This window comes from Ovis canadensis, chromosome 5 (assembly GCF_042477335.2).
Source record: "Ovis canadensis isolate MfBH-ARS-UI-01 breed Bighorn chromosome 5, ARS-UI_OviCan_v2, whole genome shotgun sequence".
In the NCBI taxonomy this organism is placed as follows: Eukaryota; Metazoa; Chordata; class Mammalia; order Artiodactyla; family Bovidae; genus Ovis; species Ovis canadensis.
The window spans coordinates 75972273-75978834 of NC_091249.1; the positions used below are offsets into that span (position 1 = coordinate 75972273).

The 6562-nt window shown below is 40.7% G+C and overlaps 1 pseudogene; it reads left to right on the forward strand.

Annotated features, from left to right (window-relative positions):
• The first annotated feature begins 284 nt into the window (after window positions 1-284).
• LOC138441847 (profilin-1 pseudogene) lies at window positions 285-905 on the forward strand (annotated as a pseudogene).
• Window positions 906-6562: the final 5657 nt, after the last annotated feature.

The window sequence follows — 6562 nt, forward strand, 5'->3', positions numbered from 1 at the left end:
CGGGCTGGATGACGTACAAGCTGGAGTCAAGATTGGTGGGAGAAATATCAGTAACCTCAGATATGCAGATGACACCACTCTTATGGCAGAAAATGAAGAACTAAAGAGCCTCTTGATGAAAGTGAAAGAGGAGAGTAAAAAAGTTGGCTTAAGACAGCTAGCAGAGCCGCGGTCCGGACGGCAGCGCGTGCCCCAAGCTCGCCGTCTTCCCCCGCCCGCCAGCCCGCGCCCAGCCCGCGCCCAGCCCCAGCAGTGGCCGGGAGAGCAGCCCCAATAGCAGCACCATGGCCGGGTGGAACGCCTACATCGACAATCTCATGGACAATCTCATGGACCTGTCAGGACGCAGCCATCGTGGGCATAGACTCGCCCTCCGTCTGGGCCGCCGTCCCCGGCAAGACCTTCGTCAACATCACGCCTGCTGAGGTCGGTATCCTAGTTGGCAAAGACCGGTCAAGTTTTTTCGTGAATGGGCTAACGCTTGGGGGCCAGAAATGTTCTGTGATCCGGGACTCAGTGCTGCAGGATGGAGAATTTACCATGGATTTTCGTACCAAGAGCACCGGTGGAGCCCCAACTTTCAACATCACTGTCACCATGACTGCCAAGACGCTAGTCCTGCTGGTGTCCACCGTGGTATGATCAACAAGAAATGTTATGAAATGGCTTTTCACCTGCCGCGTTCCCAGTACTGACCTCGTCTGGCCCTCCCCTCACCACTCCCCACTGCTTTTGCACCCCTCTCCTTCCCCCACACATACATACACCATTTTTATTTTTGGGGCCATTACCCCACACCCCTTATTGCTGCCAAAACCACATGGGCTGGGGGCCTGGGCTGGATGGACAGACACCCCCTGCCCCCAACCCATACCCCTCCTGTGTGTGGTTGGAAAACTTTTTTTTTTTTTCTGAATAAAAAGGATTCTACTAACAACAACAAAAAAAGTTGGCTTAAAACTCAACATTCAAAAAACTAAGACCGTGGCATCTGGTCCCATCACTTCATGGCAAATAGATGGGGAAACAGTGGAAACAGTGAGAGACTATTTTTTTCAGCTCCAAAATTACTGCAAATGGTGACTGCAGTCATGAAATTAAAATTGCTTGCTCCTTGGAAGAAATGCTATGACTAACCTAGACAGCATATTAAAAAGCAGAGACATTACTTTTGACCAACAAAGGTTTATCTAGTCAAAGCTTTGGTTTTTTCAGTAGTCATATATGGATGTGAGAGTTGGAGTACAAAGAAAATTGAGTAGTGAAGATGCTTTTGAACTGTGGTGCTGGAGAAGACTCTTGAGAGTCCCTTGGACTGCAAGGAGATCCATCCAGTCCATCCTAAAGGAAATCAGTCGTGAATATTCATTGGAAGGACTAATGCTGAAGCTGAAACTCCAATTCTTTGGCCACTTGATGTGAAGAACTGACTCATTTGAAAAGACCTTGATGCTGGGAAAGGTTGAAGGTGGGAGCAGAAGGGGATGACATAGGATGAGATGGTTGGATGGCATCACCAATGTAATGGATATGAGTTTGAGTAGGCTCTGGGAGTTGGTGATGGGCAGGGAAGCTTGGCATGCTGCAGTCCATGGGATCACAAAGAGTTGGACACAAGTGATTGACTGAACTGAATTGAACTGAATTAACATATAACATTAGTTTTAGGTGTACAACACAATAATTCAGTATTTGTGTATATTTTGAAATAATCACCACTGTAAGTCTAGTTGATACCTGTCATCATACCTCAATACAAAAAATTTTTTTGTGTGTGTGATTAAGACTTTCAAGATCTACTCTCTTAGCAACTGTCAAATATGCAATAGAGTATTATTAACTATAATCACCATGCTGTGAATTACTTCTCCATGACTTATTTATTTTATACCTGGGAGTTTGTACCTTTTGACCCCATTACTCATTTCATTCACTGTCTAACCTCTTGCCTCTGGCAACTAACCATCTGCTCTCTGTATCTAAGATCTTGTTTTTTTCCCTTTTTTAGATTACACATAAAAGTAAGGTTCTATAGTATTTGTCTTTTTCTGTCTGACTTGCTTCACTTAACATTGTGCCCTAAGGGTCCATCCATGTTGCAAATGGCAAGATTTTCTTCTTTTTTATGGCTGAACAGTATTTAATTTTTTGTGTGTGTGTACCACATTTTCTTTTTCTATTGCTAGACACTTAGATTGTTTCTGTATCTTGACTATTGTAAGTAACACTTACAAAGAACATGGGGATGCCAATATCTTTTCCACTCATGTCAACTTGTGTTTTTATTTCTTTGGATAAATACCTAGGAGTTATATTTATAACTTTTCCAGGCACCTCCACACTGTTTTTAATTAGCGCAGCATTAATTTATATTCCCACCAAAAGTACACAAGGGTTTTCTTTTTCCCTATCTTTACCGATACTTACTACTTCTTGTCTTTTTGATAACAGCCGTTCTAGCAGGTGTGAGATGATATCTCATTGTGGTTTTGTTTTCTGTTTCTGAAATGATGATTTCTGTTTCTGAAATGATTTCTGAAAACATTTTGATTCCTGTTTCTGAATTGATGAATGCCATTGAGCATATTTTTACGTATCTGCTGGCCATATGTGGCATTGAAACATGTATAATATCATACATGAAACGAATCGCCAGTCCAGGTTCGATGCATGATACTGGATGCTTGGGGCTGGTGCACTGAGATGACCCAGAGGGATGGTATGGGGAGGGAGGAGGCAGGGGGGTTCAGGATGGGGAACATGTGTTACCTGAGGCAGATTCATGTTGATGTATGGCAAAACCAATATAATATTGTAAAGTAATTAACCTCCAATTAAAGTAAATTAATTTATATTTTAAAAAATGTATGTCTTCTTTGGAAAAATATTTTTTAGATCTTCTTCCCATTTTTATTTATTTTTTAAAATTTAAAATCAGGGATCACTTTATTTACTCTAGGTGATATAAGTCTGGAGGTGTCAGCCTTCCTAATATCCCATGTTGAGATCCAGGATGAGGGAATGAGGCCAACACAGAGATGAGTAGAGCCCCAGAGACATTGTTGGTGTTTCTCGATCCAGTTGTCCCTAAAGTCCTTTCTAGTCTGTTCATATCAGTTACATGAACTAATCTAAGCCCACTTTTTTTCTTGGGCTACTTAGACTTGGACTTCTGGAGGGTATCTTGGCTTGTTCAAGGCCCAGCTTCCTGTTTGCCTTCCCGCCCCTGTGGGCAGCTTCCATTTAGCTGTCAGGCTTCATGCTGGGAGGAGACATGTGACTGATTAGTGCTTTTGTGGATGATAGGGATTTAGAGCTGAACTTCTCCAGCTCCGCTGGGCACACCAGTCACTCAGGGAAATCCTGTTAAAATGCAGATTCTCACTCAGCAGGTTTGGGTGAGGCCCAGCTGGTGCTGATGCTGTTGGTTCCAGGACCACACTTTGAGTTGCAAGAGGTTGGAGAGGTGGATGTCACCCAGGTGGATGTCACCACTCACCCAGACCAAGGAACCCAGGAGCCCCAGACCTCCACAATGACCCCATATCCAAACGTGCATGTCAGCAAGCTTTGGCCTCTCCTCCCACCCTGAAACGTACTCTGCCCCCATTTAAAAATCTGATTATTTGGAGTTTTTTGCTATTGAGTTGTATGAATTCTTTGTATATTTTGGATATTAATTCCTTATCATATATATCATTTACAAATATTTTGTCCCATTCAGTAGGTTGCCTTTTCATTTTGTTGATGATTTTCTTTGCTATGTATATTACTTTTATAAGTAAAGAGATATTTCACAAATTTTATTCTCTATCTCTCCTTCAAGTTTACTTCAATTTCTATTCCTTTCAAGAAACCACCTCTGATATCCCTAGCCAAAATGACTTCTTTTGAGTGAATTACCACAGCATTTTTCTATTCATTCAAAATATATTTTATTAACTGCTGTCATAGCTGGGCACATTTTTAGGTGCTTGGAATGTATAATATGTGAAACACAATTTCTGTCTTGATGATTCTAGCATTTCAGTGCTTGGAGGCTGTGGAGGGAGCTTGGCCTATGGTCTATTTAAACTATCTGGTTCTACGTTTTAGCTTATTAAAGTTAGATATTCACTGATATATCCCCTCCCCCGCCGTAGTCTCATATAATGTACAGAACACAACAGGAGCTGATTGTGTCTCTTGAATTAACAAACTCAAAATGAATAATCTTATTAGCTGCGATGTGGGAAGACAGTGCTTCAGAGAGAGAGAGGTAGGTAAGATTTCAGGCCTGTTTGGCTGAGGATACCCTTATGTAGGCAATTTTAATAGCCTCTAAGTGGTATAGGCATGTAAGAATAACAACGTGAAGCTCAGGTGGGTGGTCAAGGCTAAGAAATAATGGACACAGGGACTGTTACTGATTCATGGAGCAGAAGGAGCCAGGCCATGCAGCCCTGAGAGAGGCCCTGGAGTGGGACGTTTAAGCCATGTCTCAATGTTCTACCCCTTCTCCAGGTTGTAAATTTTTGCCCACATTACTCAGCACAGAAAGTGCAAAATCATTTATGACTGTCTGTCAGGGAGAAAGGCATGAGCACCCAGAGAATTAGAAAGAGTTGAATTCTCACAATTTATTTCATTCTGGAAAGGCTAAACTCAGGACTTTTTTCTTTTTTATTATAAGGCTACCACGTGGCTAGCTTTTGGCATCACGGGTTGATATTTTTCCAAAATAAGGATCTCCACAGCCATCTCATTTAGAGCATTAAGTAATGAAACATCATTCTTTGTAATTATGTGACCAAGAGTAAGAAGGAACCAGATGTGGGAATTTAAGAAACCCACGAGGCTGAGCTAAAATAAATGTTCCCTTATATTTTGCTTTTTAAAAATAACATCTAGGTTTTATACAAAATACTCAGTATAAGGTATAGTTAGTGTTCAATAAAGGTTATTATTTTTTATTCTAAAGGGAACTAAGTATTTTACCCTTGGGAATTTGTCCATACAGAGAATAAGAGAAAGTTTTAGGGAGGAAGAAAAGGACATGAGCAAGACCTTGAAATAAATGGGAAAAATAGACTCAGACCTCTGGAATGAATGCAGTTTTGAATAAGCTAATATATTTTGAAGGCTATTCGAGCTTAGAGTTGAAAGGGTCATGCAGTCCAGTGTTTTGAGGAATGTGGTGATTTTACTTAGTCTGACTTGAATAACACTTTAATGATTGTACATATACTTTGGAGTGTATTAGGGGGAAATCAACTCCAAGTTCATTTATATGAAAAAGTAGTCTTATTTAAAGGAAATTGAGTAAATAACAGTGCTGGCAAAACTTGCAAGTGGAGGTTATAGCTTGCAGAATAAAAGTAAAAGTTATGGCTTCCAGTAGCTTAGTGCTTTACTGAAAGGATATTAAATTAGTCAGCCAAGGATTACTGTGTATTTTCCCGAACATCTTTGAGCCTTTCTTTAGGGTGTTTGGATGGAGTGTCTATGATGAAATTGTGGCAGGGAAAGCACTGTTGTTTTCATACATATGGCACATGGAGAGAAACTCCATATGGGCAATAAGGACTGAGTTTTCAGAAGCCCAGTGGATGCTCCAGGGATACAAGCACACAGTGGCCTGAGGAATGGGGGCTATGCTCTGTGCCCTGTTTAGAGAAGGCTTAAGTAGGTAGGAATGAAAAATCTGTTTTTTCTATTATGCACTTTCAGAATCAAAGGACAGCCAAAAATAGCAGAAGAAAAATAATGAGGCCTCTCTTTAGAAGGATAACTGAGCAGTTGTGGGGCAGACCAAAGATATATGATAGTCGCATTATAGATAGTTATCAAGAAAGTGAGGGATTCCTCCCAAGTTGAAGTTCATGCTGGATGACAGATCACACACACACACACACACACACACACACACACACACACACACACAAAGTGGGTCTTCAGTTAAGTGAGAGAAATGTAATCTGGACCAAAATCATGTTCAGTGTAGGAAGATAGTGAGCAAAGGATGAGATGGAGTGGATGGATGAGAGCTGTCTCCTCAAAACACAGATCTCTTCAGTATTAGACAACTTCAGTCCAGAGTATCTGAGTTGTGTTGATTGTCGCTTTAGATCAGACATTCCTAATTCTCATTATTATTTCTGATTTGACATTGTTTTATCTGCTTTTACTCTGGATGATATTTTATCTAGTAATATCATCATAGAAAGATAATGACTTGTGGAAACCTGAATATCATCTGATCTGGTGTCTGTTAATAGCACTAGAACCTCCTTCCTTATCTTTCTCCTCTTCTTTTTTTTCAAAAGAAATTCTTTGTAGGGCTGCAATTGTAAGAGATAAGACAGGACCTTCCCTGGCTGAAGTGGGTGATGAGGAAAACATATGGAGCCTGTCAGACCTGTCTATTCCCCAGCAAGGTTTTTGTTTGTTTGCTTTTCCTTTTTTTGGTTGTTTATGAATTCCACTGTTCTACTAAACAGTCTGAAAAACTTGAGTTTCCTTTACATATTGCTTGTTGTTTCTGATTGATACATAAGCAGTCTAGATTTTAGTGGCTTCAAAC